At 40.0% G+C, this 16,322-nt stretch overlaps 1 long non-coding RNA gene across 1 annotated transcript; it reads left to right on the top strand.

Annotated features, from left to right (window-relative positions):
- The first annotated feature begins 578 nt into the window (after window positions 1-578).
- Window positions 579-14,536, top strand: LOC115610030. The gene is made up of 3 exons (XR_003992084.1): window positions 579-588; window positions 3,776-3,781; window positions 14,458-14,536. It is a non-coding gene; the product is annotated as an uncharacterized LOC115610030 (long non-coding RNA).
- The last annotated feature ends 1,786 nt before the right edge of the window (window positions 14,537-16,322 follow it).

Genomic DNA, 16,322 nt, shown 5'->3' with positions numbered 1-16,322 from the left:
GGATGTCTAAGCATGTGATTGCAAGAGCAAGCAGAGCAAATGCACCACCTTCTTAAAAGTAGAATTATTCTCTGCAGAGACATTTTACACTTTCTGTACAAATTAATCTGGGCTTCTGGAAATGGGCAAACTGGCAGAGGTACATTTGGGCCTTAATTATGATGGCTGGCAAGAATGAAGGAGCTGAGCCCACAAAGCGTACAACTCCTAGGTGCAAGCCTTTCATTTATATTGCTGCCACTGCTATGTGAGTTCAGGGGAACTGAGTGAGTGAAGATGATAAAGTTCTTGAGAAAATACCAGGTTTCTCCAAACTTCTTCCCAGTGCAGTAGAGCAGACAGCCCAAGTCAGCTCTGAGGCTGAATGCTGTACAAAAAACCAAGTACCCTCCCAAATTATGAGTCTTTCCTTCAAAAGAGTCACTGCAGCTAGCATGTACCTATCCCAAAATACAGACACTCCTTGTTCTGATTTGGCTTCAATAGCCTCTGAACTAGGGTTTGAGAGGCTATTAATTAGCCTTATCCCTTCTTCAAATTGGTTTGTTCACCAATGTGAAACCAATGTGAAATATATGTATAAAATCAGTTCAGATTTTTCCTCCTGAGATAGATTTGAAATAAGGGTTTGCCATCCTAGCTGTATTCAATAAGTCTTTAATATCATGCACTGACTTGCAGGAGAAATGGAGGGAGGGCTTCCTAATTTCTAATTTTCCTAGTTTGCTAAGTCTCTGAGTGCTCCTCTTGCCCCACTGAAATACATAATCTTTTCCTTGTTGTTGTTGTTAAACCTTCCAAGAAGTACCAAATAAACATGCCACCAACTGAAAAGCCAATGAAGACTCAGCCTGACTTTTTTTTTCTACTATATATATTGACTTTGTCCTTTAACACACAGTTGCAAAGAGAATGATGATAGATGATTTTTCAATTTGAATCATGATCACTGTTAGATGTTAAAGGACAAAGGAAAAAAATCATTCTGAAAAGACATAAGGAAGTGATAGTGTTTTCATCATCCAAAGACCTTTTCAAGCTGTTAGCAAATAAAGGTCTTCCTTGATGATGGTAATTTCATGGTATTTATGTCTCCTTGAAGGGGAAGTGCACTTGATGGCTTTGATTTTTTTTTTTCAGTAGCCTGGTGATTTTTCTGGGGAAAAAAGTCAAAAACCTTGCAGAACGTTAAAAAGAAAGCTGTGCAAAAGAAATAAAAAGCGCAGATGCAGGGAAGAGGAACTTTATGCTCTTTGGAATTTCTGTAAGAGGTAATAATCTCTCATGAATCTCGCTTTTCCTTGCAAACTCAAAGAAAACATATACTCAGTTCCGGTCAAGCTAGGCTTTGAAGTTTTTGCCACAAGGTACCTGCCAACAAACCATACAGGTCTGTGTCACCTCCTTTTGTGACCATCTGTTGGAAAGCTGAAGGTACTGGATGCAGTAGAGTTTCGCAATACTAGGGCATCTTCTTTGGGAAGTCAGTGAAGCATTGATATTATATCCTTCAGCCATTATAAATCATGGTTTTGAATAAGGTTTTAAATGCTGCAAAATGTGCATCTCATTTTTCTGCAGACTATTCCATTGCTATCGAGCATTAGCACTGTCAGAACTGTCTTTGGTTCATATTTAGTATTCAGCAATGCAAAGCATTTCATCTGAGTTTTGTTACAGAAGCTGAAAATAAAAACACTTTGCACTAGAACATAGATCAACACAAATTTTTCAGTTTTACAGCTGAATGATCCACAAGTCTGGGTAACTCCAAAAATTTATACTTTCCATATCTCCAGGATCATAAACAGGCAAAGTCAATTGAGGTATGACAGATGAAAAAAATCAGTCCTGTATCATATGCAGTGGTCCACATTGCTTTACTACAGTATTAAGACTCCTTGTCATCCTCTATAGCTCAGACGGTTGATCCCTTACGACGATACTAGTCTCACTGGAGTCCTTTTCAGCTTGACAACCAGGAAACACAGCTCCCTGTAGCATGGTTGCTCTGCCCAAACAACAGATCAGGCCCTCCAACAAGGCACAAGAAGGTGGAGATATATAGGGTTTTGCAGTGATATCTTTACCTTTGAGGACTGTAGAGCAGAGTGTCGGTTAAATTTAGGTTCTGGAACATACTTAAAAATCCTGTAATAACTGCTGCTAAAAAATTAGTGCATATATATATAAAAATAAAACCTTGCCTTACACTAACATATTCCCAGAAATCATGGAATCATCTTCCCCAAAAAAGCCCTGGGTTTATAGCCAAAGGTATCGCAGCATAAATCACAAACCAGACCAGTAAGCTAAATATGTACAGACAGTTTTGGTCATTAACTTTTACTGACAAGTCCATTTGACAAAATTATCATCTGTTGCAAGTAATGGGCAGAGACATAGTTTACCACTGCAGGTTTTTTCACTCATTACCACATGTAAATTCTCAAGCTTAAATATAAACCAGTCCTACTCTGTGCCACAGAGATTTCCTCTGCTGACAGAAAAAAATGCAGGCTGTCATACCTACAGAACCATGCTGCTGCTAATTGACCATAACGAATTCTTCTACATATAACATTAATTCTTCCTCTAGATATTTAAAATATAGCCAGGAAAGAGAGGTTTCCTTCAAACCCACACAATAGCTTGTACCATCCAAGTTTCTGTCTGTCTTAGAACCACCATCGGCATACCGGCTCAGTTCTTTATTTAACAATCCTGAGGATCTGGAGTTGAAGGCTATTTGTAAGAAGGTGCAATTGAACTGTAGGTCTACTATTCAAATTCATGTATTTTTCGTGTTGCCTAAGACACTACAAAAAACACTAGAGATTTCCATCACCTGTATATCATAAACATCACAAAGAAACCAATCTAAACAATATTATTGATGGTGAGTTCAATGCAGTACTCACTCTTCCAGCTGTTACAGAATAGGCAGGTTTTGTAAAAAGATGTTCCCTTTCTGTATCTCTTTTTCCTTCAAGCATATTGCATGCGTCTCATCAATGCATTGTCTCTCCCTCTAATTAAACATCTGTGCTCAGAATACCTCTTTTTTTCTGCTGCCTCTGCTCATCAATTTCCTTCTTTCACTTTCCCAATTTTTGCTATATTATTTTTTATGTCTCTGGAGTATTAGGGGATGGCTGGGGAGAGAATGTTGTTTGTAGTACACAAAACCCTATTGTTCTCATATGAACACAAGCCTGCAGCAGATCTGACTTAATTTGACAGTAGTCTATGTGTAATCATGTTTTAGAGGGACATAGAAAAGCTCAATGCCTTCCATTTAATTTTTTCAAGGAAAGCAGGTTTTCAAGCTTTTTTAAGAAAGGCTCCTCCCTTTCTGGATGCTATAATAGTAAAAAGGCCAAAAACTACCTTTAGGCACAGAACACTGAAAATAAATGTTGAACAAAAAAGACCAGGCTATCATGTAATATAAATCAGCACCTTTCCACAGACACCAGAGAAGAGGTAGCAACTTATACAAGCCAGAATTAGAGGTTTCAAAGAGAAAACAAAGTGTCGTCAGCCTACTTTTGGAAAGACAGTGCTGTCCGTCTCTCTAAAGTGAAAAGAATTAAAGTTAAATAAAGAGCCGTAGCAAAATATAGCAAAGGCTTTCACCTTGGTCCTTAGCCTGCATAGATGTAAAGTAGGCATCATAGGCAATTGTAGAAGTGAATAAATCAGGAATTCAGTTGCAGACTGTGCAGTGACCATTACACCTGAGGACAATATAACTATGGTGGGATGATTTGAGTTTAAGGTTGTTGGGTTTTTTTGGAAGGAATAATGCAATTATAAATGGCAATTTGCCAGTGACCACATTAAAACTTCAGCAGACTAATAAGGTCCCAGGTTTCACCATCTGGATATATTAGGGAGATCATTTTATCCAGTTACTTTCTGTACATAACCTTTTTCTCTTTTTTTTACTAAAACATGTTTTCGGTGTAGCCAATCTGAAAGTACCATAGTGGCCTGACCCCAAAAGAAAACAGGCTCTTTCTTTAGCCCATTTTGATCACTTTTGTCTGAACAATATCTACTTTTATTATATCTTTTTTATGATGCAGTATAAAAACATAGGAATGAAGATTGAGATGCAGCATTGATTTATATGCAGCAAAAGTAGCCCTAAGTATTCCCTACACCTTTATTACTAAATAGTCACTTTGTCATACCACTGCATATTACTGACCTTCAGCAGCAGTGCCATGCAATCTTCCACTACCATATTCATAGTCATGTAGTGAAGATGTCCCCTTTCTTCTATTATTTTAATGTCCTTCCCAAAGCATTGTGAACTCTTATATTAATCTAGACAAATCAACCAAGTCTACTCCTGCAGTGTTCCATAGTCATCATTACTGCCACTTGTAGGCGGTATATATATATATATTCATATGTATAAGCTATTAAAGCATGCAACAGACATGAGCAGCACATTTTACAGACTGTTTTACAGATATTGGTAGAAAGTGTTAAAGGTGGCATCCCTTGTGACACAGGATTGCCACCTCTGCCATAAGGACTGACGGGTACTTCTGTGCTATAACACAAGTCAGGGCCTGTGAGGGAAGCCACAGACATGTTGCATCGGTGAGTGCATTTTAAAATAGATTGGGCAATGGTGCTGCAGGATGTGAGATTAGGTAAAAGGACAGGCTGCACTTAGGAATGATGCTGACGGCTTTCATTAATATTGGAAATGATTTCCTCACAAGTGTTAGCTCCCACACTCCTGGCAGAATCACTCATGTTGTCGAGGTGAAGAAAATATTCCTGACAAGCCCATCACCAGAGACATTCAAATGTTTCTCCTCTGGGAGGAGCAAGGGCAGAATGATTTACTGTTCTCTGCCTATCTTCAGCTGCCCAAGGCAGGGCACACAGACATGTCATGAGAGATGGGAAAGGTTATTTATGTGTTTACCACTTTCCCTAGGTTCCTAAAACGTCCCCTCATCCTGTCGAGTCATCTGTTATCTCTCAGCAGCAACTTTAGGACAGGGTGTAACTCCAAAACCATCACAAGTAATGATGGTTTTGTAATGAGATGAGTCGGTGTCATGTGCGAAGAAACAGCTGAATTGGGAAGACTTAAGAAATTATTAAACTTACTGACTGAATACACTCAGTGTGGTCAGCTCTCCGATCAGCCGGATGTCATGCACAGCTCTTTTGAGGCTTGGCTAGATACAGCGAAGGATGTCCTCCTTTCAGTCTTGCTGTTTTGAAAAAACATTCACATCTCATTGTCTTCTCTTGACCTCCTCTTCCTCTCCTGTTATTGCTCACAAACATCTAAAAGGCAGCATAGACACAAACAGGCCCTTTCCCAGCCTTCCTCTCATTTTTCAGAGCTTTCTGTTACAAGAGCAGAATCACAAAAGTTTAAAAAAAGCCTCCACTTAAATAACCCCATTGAAAACCTGTCTGAAAGGAAGACACTCAAAAATGAGATAAGCGGTACATTCAGACTGTGATAGGACTATTTTGAGCCTCCCCTTCTTGGATTCTTTTTTTTTTTTTTTGAGCTCAAGTTCAAAGATGACAGCACAGTAGCTCCTTTAAGAAGAAATGAAATGAGTGGATGACTTAGATAAATGAAACTATTCTTTCCTCTTATTAGGCTATGAGGAAAAAGAAAGCTAAATACAACTAAGTTCTTCCACAACAAAAAAAAAAAATGGAATAACCAGAAAGGAACGAACTCTGAGCAGATAGCCCCTCTGACTGCTGTTCAGTGGGCACTGAAGAGAAAACCAGAAATAACTTGCAAAGAGGGCTTATGCCTTGGTATGTTTAGTCAGTAGCAGTGATCAAAACACACAACAAGATGAGAGTGCTTGTCTAGAGCAGGGAAACCTGGAATTGCTGAAAATTTCTGTCACCTTCCCAAATCAATTGCTCTAATGCAAGTCTGCAAAAATTTCAGGAAAATACTTCATTGTACCTGGGCTGCAGCAATCAACCCCCCCTGAATGAGGAACAGCTCTGAAGTAATGGGTAAGAGTTGTACTCATCTGGTAAGAACAGAAGTCACTGTGCCTGTGCTTAACGGTATTTCTAGATCTTGTAGTAATAAACATCCCAACTACTAGGGAATGCAATGACCTAAGAAACTGTGGTGTTACTTACAACCTCAGTACGAGAAGAATTACTCACCTAGCAAAACATGGCATTCCCTGCAGATCATTGCTTGTTTGGACTATTATCCAAGACAAAAGATGGGACCACAGCCTTTGACTCACTTGTTCTTGAAGCTGTGCTACTTACCTTCACAATCTTAAAACTCTTGCTGTATTTGACATTTATTTTAAACCTCCAAGAATGGTGGCAGTATGGAAATATCAACCAACTTTTTTTTTTCATGTGTTTCCCACCCACATGCCTGGCAAAGTATTTCATAGGAAATGAATATTGTGTATTCCTTGGACCCCAAAAGTTCAGAAGTTGAAAAATCCTTAGGACACCTTTTTATTCTGTAAAAACCAAATACTTTGTGATACTGTTTCATTTTTTTGGGATGGCCTCCTTTGTGATTTTTGTTATCGGTACTGGGAACAGCTGCAGGGTTTAATTCTCAGTCTCAAGATAGGCCAAAATAAACCTTCTGAGAAGGGAAAACAACTTGACTTGTTCAGCTCAATGAAAACAAAGTCATCAGCTTCACTGTTAACTTTTAGCAGAAACATCCATCTGTGAACAATACGAGAAACAGTCAGGGGAAAAAATGCCACATGGATCTTTGTCATCCGGATCCCCAGACACACTCTTATTTGCTGTGCTGCACTGCTAACACTTACACAATAAATAATGGTCTAAATTTATCCCAGGTGTAATTCAGTGGAGTTACTACCAGAATGAATTGCTCTGTTCAAATGTGATTACCCCCATTTATTATAAACTCTTTTGATAATTTGTTATAAATCTCTAATATATCTAGCTTCCATGCCAGCAGTAGGCGGCAGTTTGGCTGACAGAGAAAAAGATATTTAGGCACAGATGCACTTTGCTGCTATCTGAGGCAAGATAAAGACTGCATTCAGAAAACAGGTCATTTTAGAGCATTTGTAAGAAACTTCATAGTTTAATATATTTGTTTAGCATGCAATTGTTGGGAGCCATGTGGAGGCCTCTGGATACGCCAACCTATTCTGCTTTTTCACATAAATAAACAAACAGAAGGTCTGCAGTCAAAAACTGCAGACTGATGTGATGGTCTTGATGTATGTATGCAATATATGCATTCGTCCTGTAACTCTGCAAAGTTGGAAAAGCTCTCGCATAGCAACTGCCACTATGAAGCATTCAATCCTGTCACATGCTGTTGTTACCTCCACTGCAACCCAACCAGGAGAGCATCTGTTCCTGTGCCCGGTACAGGACAAGGGATCCTTCAGTCTCCAAGACATGGCTGTTTTCCCACTTGCTTATCTTTGTATATAATCCCCCAAAAGCAAAGATACTCTGGCAACACAGATGGAGTCAGCTTGAAAAGAAATGTAGAAGAAGCCTGGAAATGTGTAATAAGGGAAGAGAGACCTTGCAGTGGGAAGAGAAGCACTCTGAACCTGGTTTGGTACTGCCAGTAGTCATCACCATGTCATCACCACCCTGCTCAGGCTGGGATGAGTATTCACCTCTGCAAGACCATGGGAAGAGAGAACCTGTCCAGCAAGGGAGAGCTAGGGACCTCCGGGAGCTGTGTGACCTTGCAGGGCCTTTCACCCCATCACGTGTGGTACAAGCATACGTACATCTGGAGCACCCGCACCTACCATGGGAGGAGGGTGCAAGAGGAGATTTACACCCCTAGTATTACCCCAACTGTATTTTTGAGGTTTACCTGTTGAATTAATTGATATTGAACCTGGATATGCTGTTCAGTGATTTTCAGTTAATCACGTTATCAGTATATTGTTTTGAACTTAATTTGAGTTTAAAGACATGAATCCACTCTTTGTAAAAAACAATAGCAGTACTTTTTATGACACCAGTAAAATATCTCATCATATTTAATAGTGACTGAGACCCTTATTTTCACTGATCCTTTGTTAGATCTCATAGCGAACATAAAACACAATGTAATAGCACTAAAGTGTAATAGCACTACAGTGTAACAGCATCATCCTTACCCTTCACTATTAACAAAACAGGAGTGAAACAATTCCAGTTTAAAACTTGTAGCTCATTTATCTATTTACTAATGTGCCTCTAAAACAATTTAAAGTTAACTACCATGTGGCTCTGGAGAAAATACAGACCTAATATGGCAAGCCATTGTATTACACCGATTATGTCTTCTTCTTCTTTAACAGTAACATCTTTGATCAAATTAAATCCAATGCTAAACTTAACTTTTGCAAGTAGAAGCTTACCAACTTCCTGTTCATGCCCGTGAAACACAGCAATTTTGCAAATGTATATGGAGAAAACAAATCCCTTGAGCCTTGTTTATTTTGCCTGGTAATTGATGAGTAACCTTGGGGTACAGATATGCATTATCCTGAGGGAGGCTGAGCACAAACATTTATTGTGTTCTTTTGTAGATAATGGGTTTCCTTTCTGAGAAGCTCAAAAGCTCTTTCCTCTTACAAGCATGCTAACACGAGACACAGGGTGACAACCATTTTATTTTTACTGCAGAAATGGGCAACCATCTGGTTAGCAATCTGAGTTCCCATCTCCTGTTTGGGCACAACAGAAGGAACACCTGCATATGTCTTGGTAATTTATGTAATTGAACTACACTGAAAAGAAAAAAAATCAGTTTTTCTGATTATTGATTTTCATTCTGTTTCATGTTGTCTTTTGCAGCAGCCAGTTTTATTCAAAGCTCTACCTCACCTAAAATCTAAAAAGCAATTAAAATTTCCCCTTTTTCTGTGATTTACCAGTCAGTGGCTTCCTGAGCCAGACATCAATTTATTTTATGTTGTTGATTATGGAGTTCTTTTCCACAGAAGTATGCAACTGCTTTTGGATAATTGTTATTATAGAGTGGTGCATACTTTGTAGTCTGTATTCCAAGACTGAAACGTCACCAAACAACGATACTTGCCATAGAGGGGTTAATTATCATGCAGCCCAATCCAAACACATGTAAGGATCTGTTCAGGTCTGAAGTATCTCTGCATGTAGAGTTTAACGAAGATTTAGTTTTTTCAGTGCTGTCATACTGGCCTGTTTTCTTAAATGACAGAGAAAAGCTTTTTAGACTCAGAGGATGAGGTCAGTCCCTACTTCAGCTGTGAGTAACTATAGACATTCATCCACATCTACAGCTTTTTGGGCATTTGCCACCTGAATTTAAGAAAAGAACTGCAAAGGTCACCTTCCCACAAGCACATGCTCTAGCAGATGTTGCATCAGCAGTTACTAATTCTACAGAAAATAGGACGTTTCAGGAACAAAGCAGATTCAAGAACACCATGAAGACACTAAGACACCTGGTGGGAACGCGGTTATCATTCATCCTCCCTCCACTAGAGCAGACAATAGAAGACGTGTACTCCTATGCAGGCATGAGAAGATGAGCAGCAGAAATGCCTACCATGAAAAGATACGCCACACAAAGAAAAGACATAACCATCTTTCTTCCCTTGGCAAGTGAGGACGCACCATTAACTACACAAGGACACAAAGGAATAAAAGACTGCAGTGGCCTGAACAACAAAAATTTGCATACTAATACTGAATGTCTTTAGGTTTATGTGTAATAAATAGGCACAGATCCACTATTGTATAGATTGACTCCTCAATACCTTACCACATGAATGAAGGAAGGAAAGGAGGTGTTCATAAAAAGGCTTGTCTCCTGCAGTCAACAGGAAGAATGAGGTGGTCCCCTTTCACAAGTAATTCAAAGCAGTAGACTCCTATGTAGATTAGATCCTCGCATCTTGAATGATGTTGAATAGATCTTCTACTGATTTTGTCTGCTCCTCTTGATGATTATATAGGGACCTTAGACTAACAGATACCAGTTTTGATTCATTTGCCCACATGCTGACATTTACAAAGTAAATATCCAGAATTGTGCAGGCTCTAAACTTAGTGGAGGCTTACTTCGAACTCAGTGGATAACTGCCTTGAGTCCTTTTCTTTCACTTAACAAAGACAGCTAAAATAGATAAAATTGCTCAATGCTTTCCCTTGTACATAAACAGGTTCAAGATGACTGTTTCAGATGGAGACATCTACATTGCAGGCATACAAAACCAGAAGGATGGAATCTCATTTCTGAATAAGGTGAGCTGAATCTCATCAATGTGAGTCTGTGTTCAGTTAATTCAATATTCTGTCTTTGGCAGAAGTAAATTGCTAAAATGCAAGGAAAAACCAAATTCAGCTGGGCTAACTGTGATCATTATTGACGTTAGACGCCTTTCCAATTAATGAACCATTCACAGGAAGCTCTGAGTTTTCATCTAACGTACTTAGGAATTTTAAACATCCACCAAATAGTTTCTAGTAACAACTGTATGATGTGCAAAGTATCCATTTCAATCAATCATCGTATGCACAGGATCACACAGTTGTCTGCATTCCTTCATTCAGTGTTTGAAAAAGTAACCTGATTTAAATCCTAGTGAAGATGGTGAAGAATATCTGTAAAATTAGACATGTCTTTCCTCTTGATCAAGGAGACTATCAAAATATAATTATCAGGGTGGAAACTTCATAGTAGTGTTCAAGTGAATAATGCTATTCCAGGAATCACCAATACCTCCACAAATATCTGATTATTTTCTTTGGCGATGTCAAGCAACCTGGAAGGACAACAAACTGAGCATGACATTTTTCTTCATGAAAATATTATCACTCTCCAAGCCCAGCGGCTCTATTGCTAAAAATATGCAATATCAGCAAGACTTCAATCTAACCAGTAGTGCTATAGATAAAAAAAGAGATCTATAATCCTGGAGGTGCCTATTCCATGCTGGGAACCATGAAATTTGCTCTCTTATCTTACTCAATAGGTCTGAATACCCATAATTTTCAATCCAATTTTGATGTTTTATAGATGGTGTTTGTTACACAATGTAAGGTGACATGGACTGGTCTCAGACCATCAGTTTCCAAATTATAAAGGCAATGAAGTTCAACAAAGCCAAGTGCAAGGTCCTACACCTGGGTCAGGGCACTCCCAGGCACAGCTACAGGTTGGGCGGAGAAGAGATTCAGAGCAGCCCTGCAGAGAAGGACTTGGGGGTGTTGGTTGATGAGAAGCTTAACATGAGCTGGCAGTGTGCGCTCGCAGCCCAGAAAGCCAACCGTATCCTGGGCTGCATCAAAAGAAGTGTGACCAGCAGGTCAAAGGACGTGATCCTGCCCCTCTACTGTGCTCTCATGAGACCTCACTTGGAGTATTGTGTACAGTTCTGGTGTCCTCAACATAAGAAGGACATGGAGCTGTTGGAGCAAGTCCAGAGGAGGGCCATGAGGATGATAAGGGGGCTGGAGCACCTCTCGTATGAAGACAGGCTGAGAAAGCTGGGGCTGTTTAACCTGGAGAAGAGAAGCTGTGTGGAGACCTCATAGCAGCCTTCCAGTATCTGAAGGGGACCTATAAGGATGCTGGAGAGGGACTCTTCATCAGGGACTATAATGATAGGACAAGGGGTAATTAGTTTAATCTTACATAGGGAAGTTTAGGTTAGATATAAGGAAGAAGTTCTTTACAGTGAGGGTGGTGAGGCACTGGAATGGGTTGCCCAAAGAAGTGGTAAATGCTCCATCCCTGTCAGTGTTCAAGGCCAGGTTGGACAGAGCTTGAGTGACATGGTCTAGGGTGAGGTGTCCCTGCCCATGGCAGGGGGGTTGGAACTGCATGATCTTAAGGTCCTCTCCAACCCTAACCATTCTATGATTCTATGATTCTTCATATCTCTTGGTCAAACCTTTTGTCAACTCCTTATCTGACCTGTCCAGGTCCCTTGATATAGCAACCGTACTCCCCATATATCAACCACCTCACCAATATGATATTGTCCATGAACTTGCTGAGAGTGCACTGCCCCATCATCCAGATTATTAATGACGACATTAAGCAATCTCAGTAATTTACATTCAGGGTTGCCACTAAAGCCAACTGCAATTTGGACTTTGTAGCACTGAACATCATTCTCTAAGCCCAATGGTCCAGACAATTTTTCACGTGCTTTATCTCCTACATTTGACCATAAGTTTAACATGGGAGACTGTGATGAAGGCCTGGCTAAATTGGAGGCAAACAGCATCACTGCTCTTCTCTTGTCTTCTCATTAAAGAAAGTAATTATTAAGCAGTATGCTCCATTGGCATTTTAAACGTTTCAGTTTATTGGCCTTTTTTTTTTTTTTTTTTTTTTTTGGAGAGAAAAGATTGTGAATACAAATCATAGAAATAGAAATCTAAGCACCTAAATATTCATTTGACATCAATCAAAAAACACAGCAATGCCAATGAAAGCACAAGCACCATTTTCTCCTGCATGTTGATACCACTGAAGTATACCTAATTTATACAACCCAGATGGGACTTTTTGTGTCTTCTTTTCACTGCCTGAGAGCTGCAAGGGACACCAAGACACTCCTGCACGATTTCCTAGGGCTTCAAATCCTGTGTTCCCAGCTTGAAATGATGGGTAGGTGGCCCCAAAAAGTGAGCAGCCTGGGATACAGTGCTTAGCTAGTTCAGTGAACCATGTAGGACTGTGAAGTTTGCTTTGTATTTTCTTTTCAGTATTGTTACTACTGAAGAAAGAGATCTTTATTGGGGTGCTGAACACTTGATATTAAATGCTGTCTCTATCTGGCTTAAGAGAAAATAAAGATATTTGCGGTTTTACTCCTGCAGCCTGGAATGTTATAAAATTAGATCCCCCCTGCAGTATAATTTTCTTTCTTCATTTGCCACTGCCCATTTCTCTACCAGTAAATTTAACAGCACCAGGGCACAGATGCAGGAATTTAACATCCATGCTGTTAAAAACATAAAAAGGCCGTTGGCTGGTTTTGGCCCAGACCAACCAGCAGCCTCTCAAATGTTTGGTTCCCTAGCACTATTAGGAGCCAGTTCAGACCAGGGACCTTTCCCATCAAGCACCGGATTTTGAAGGAAATTGAATGGCACAGCACAGCCTGATTGTGCCAGCTAGCTTCAGGGCTCCACTACAGCTCCTGGCACTGGCTACTTTGCTAGTAAAGAGGTAAGAGCAAATGCTTTCCCAGTCAAATCAGGAGCAAATACAGCTTCTCCCCCATGTTGTAATTCAAATATCTTCCCTCTTCCCTCTTCAAGGATGTATAGAACTCCTCCACTGTTGTTGAGGAGTTGGGATATTTTTCCCTGCATCTGGGTTTCTCAGATGCCCTTAATGTTTCTTCGCTGCGTCAGACAGAGACTGCTGCTATCTTTGAAGAAATTCAGTACTAATAGCACTGTCTGGCAGGGAGTGACAAGCTCCAAGGATCAAAGACTAGAACACGAATTTAACAACTTCCAGCTCAGGAACTATCTCCCACCTCCCCACAGATAAGGATGCAAGGTTGAAGAGAGGTGGGAAGATTTATTGAGGACAGAAAACAGTGTGTGAGGAATGAAGGAATGAGGCTTAAACACTTGTAAATGAACTTAAGAAAGCAGGATGTCTCACTATACCTTATTTGCACAGATCACTTCTAAGTCCTTCTGAACCCTCTTAAGGTGATTAGTTTCAATGTATTTTCTGACCTTGAGACACAGAGATCCCATTGCTGTGGCACTTGACAGGCTAAGCAAGGTCACCTTCTCCCTTTCCAAAAGGGACATTCCAGACAGGTTCTGCTGGTTTCCCTAGTCCCAGTTTCTCTCAGGGATAAATCTCTCTCTCTTGGGTATGATAAATGCAATGAGGGAGCACCCTCGGTCTCTGAAACAAAGTTTTGCAAAACTTACAAATGCCCTCAGGAGCTACAGGACCAAGACACATTTATTCCTCCCTAACTCTCTGCTTTGTATCAAGATAGACTGCTCTTTTCACCACTTTCCTTACTGGAAGATGGGTAGCTCTTACACAGGGAAGGATGTACATCATCAGACCCCCGCAAACCAAAGCTCTTCTGTCACTCTTAATGTCATAGAATCATAGAATCAGATAGGAAAAGAACTTTAAGGTCATGAAGTCCAACTGTTAACCTAACACTGCCATGTCTGTAAGCACCAAGTCTACATGTCTTTTACATACCCCCAGGGATAGTGACTCCACCACTTCCCTGGACAGCCTGTTCCAATGCTTCACAACCCTTTGTGGGAGGAAATTGGTCCTAATATCCAATCTAAGCCTCCCCTGCTGCAACTGCTGATTTGCCAGGTGATGGCACTGTGACACACGGGTGACAGGGCCCGTGTGCAGCCCTGCCCACCACCCCTTCACCCAGCATCTTTCACAGAATCTGAGAAGCGTTGAAGTTGGAAACGATGCTTGAGATCATCGAGTCCAATCTTTAATGCAGCACTGCCAAGTCCATCACTAAACCATGTCCCTAAGCATCACATCTATAGGTCCTTTAAATACCTCCAGGGATGCTGATTCCACCACTTCCCTGTGCAGCCTGTTCCAATGCTTCACAATCCTTTCTGGGAAGAAATGTTTCCTAATATTCAATCTAAACGTCCCTAGGTGCAGCTTGAGGACATTTCCTCTTGTCCTAAAGATATCCTTCAGCCTCTTCTGCCTATTCTCTGTTCTCCAGACCTACTAGGATACTCCCAGTCTCAGTGTTAATTAATTTATTAGGGTCTGTTAGATCAGTGCTTCAAGGTCTGGGAAAATTTGAAAAGACATATACAAATAGCAAGGGACCTAAAATGTTTACTGGAGCCCTGTGCCATTTTCCATCTCTTCATCCCAGGAGGCTCTACATACACATTATCTTTTTTAGTTATAAGGTTAATTATGCTGGAAAACTTTCCTCAAACAGACAGCATGATCCCAAATGAGCTTTTTGCCTGGACTAGTCTACGTTAAAGCATGAAAGTCTTCTTTCCAGATTCAGATACTTCTTTGACCCAAAGGAGCTCAGTTATTTCACCCGACAAAGGAGAGTCCCTGATAGTAATTATGACATCACTGATATTGGTTGTTTTAAAAATTGGTCCCATGCCATTTTTACAGTCAGTGGAACTGGCTGAAGGAGAGTTTGGGTTATAGAAGGTGGTTTTACCCAACGATAAATTTTGTCCTTTATGATCTTTTGAAGTAACCTCAGCTTCCACCTAATCACTGACTCCCTGTCACAGGGGGAAGAGGAAGACCAGACAATATGACAATGCTTAGCTGAACTTAATAAGTGAACCAAGTGAGGAACAAGCTGTGTAGGGAAATGCCTGGGTTGAAAGACTGCAATGTAGAAGACTTCATACCTTTAAGATACATGGAAGATGATTTTCTCAATATTTTTGTAAAACTGGTGGTTGGAAGCCTGTAACAGATGAATGTGAACAGTCATGGTAATAATCAGTGCTGGCTTGCAGATCCACACAAAAATTGTGTCAGGACTGGAAACAGCCTGTCACAAAATAGGATTTTTAATCATTCCCTAGAAGTGCAATTGACTGACTTTCTTTCTAAGTGAAAAAGCAATTACCATTTTCTCCCTGCCACCACAGCTGCTTCTGCCTTCCTATTCCACATCTCCCATAATTAGAGTATTATCAAACACACATAAAGTTTGATATTGACATTGAACACCACTGTGGGGATGGAAGCCTCCAGGACGAAGAACAAGTATGAATGGGTGTCCAAGAGTTTTACGACACCGTGTGTGGCAGCCTCCAAAAACTGTCACAAAACCAAATCACTTACTTTACGTGTGAATGACTACAAGATATCTATGTGGTCCTATTTTCCTAATGTCTTTGAACATGAAAGTTGTATCAAAAAAGTTAAGGGTTATTAAATGGGAAGAAATAAGTAAAAAATATCAATAGTAGTTACTACTGATGATCATTTGTTGCACTTCCTAAAGAGGAAGAAAAATGTGTTTTTATTTAATGGCACACACAAATAATAAACATACCTTAATCAATGTTTTTTTCCTATGCTAAGTTATGAACCTTCTCAGTGTAAATGTCTGTACAGATATAAAAAAGTCTTTTCTTTGGCTAATAAATTTACATCAAGAAATGCAGCTACCAAAAAAACACCCCAAACCACCCAAAAAAACCCAAACAAAAAAAGAAAAAACAAGCAGTTGTATGAATATAAATTGCTTTTTAATTGCAAACAAATCAGATTGAATGAAGATGAAATCTACATATATGTGCTGAGCCAC

This window comes from Strigops habroptila, chromosome 6 (genome assembly GCF_004027225.2).
Source record: "Strigops habroptila isolate Jane chromosome 6, bStrHab1.2.pri, whole genome shotgun sequence".
In the NCBI taxonomy this organism is placed as follows: Eukaryota; Metazoa; Chordata; class Aves; order Psittaciformes; family Psittacidae; genus Strigops; species Strigops habroptila.
This window is presented reverse-complemented; position numbering and strand designations above follow the sequence as displayed.